We start from the raw sequence: 723 nt of genomic DNA, 5'->3' as shown, positions 1-723 counted from the left end.
TCTCTCCCAGTGGGGTGGGGGGTGCGGGGGTCCCCCACAGCCAGCCCCCGCCTGCCCGGGCCGCGCTGCAGCCGGGAGCCCCGGAGCTGTGAGCTTCCCCCCACAACAGTGCGCCAGACTCCGGGCTTCCAGAACCCCCCTAAACCTACGAGCTGCCCCCCTCCTAGCGCTGATTGGGAGAGCACCCCGTCCGTCCGGACCAGCTGTCCAATAGGAATAGACAGCGAGGAAACGTCACTTGTCCAGTGCCCACCCCCGGCCCAGCCGGAAGCGTGCGCATGCGCAGTGGAACGTTCGGTCCTTCCCCTAGCGCACCGTTTGCCCATTTGCGGGCCCCGCCAGGCAATGCGCGCAGGCGCAGTGCTGTCAGGGAAGCGCGGCACCGGAAGCGGGATCTCGGCGCATGCGCTGAGAACACGAGGCCGGAAAGCCCTCGAGCGCGCATGCGCATGCGGGATGCCGTCTCCCTTCCGGAAGAGAGCTGCGCATGCGCCTGGGCGCCCCAACCGTCTTCCTGCCTCTGACCCTGGCACCTTCCCTTCCGCTTCCTGTTGAGCCGGAGAGGGGCGGGGCCGTTGACTCGCGCGGTGCATGCGCAGTCACGGCGGGCTGCTCTGCCTTGGGTCTTCGGGCTCCTTGCTTCCGGCCTGCGCGGGTTCCAGGGGACCCTCTGCGGCCGGGCCCGCGCCGCTGACCTCTGACCCCGGAAGTGAACCAGACTTT

Source organism: Alligator sinensis, unplaced genomic scaffold (genome assembly GCF_000455745.1).
Source record: "Alligator sinensis unplaced genomic scaffold, ASM45574v1 scaffold1302_1, whole genome shotgun sequence".
Lineage (NCBI taxonomy): Eukaryota > Metazoa > Chordata > Crocodylia > Alligatoridae > Alligator > Alligator sinensis.
Note: the sequence above shows the minus strand (reverse complement) of the source record.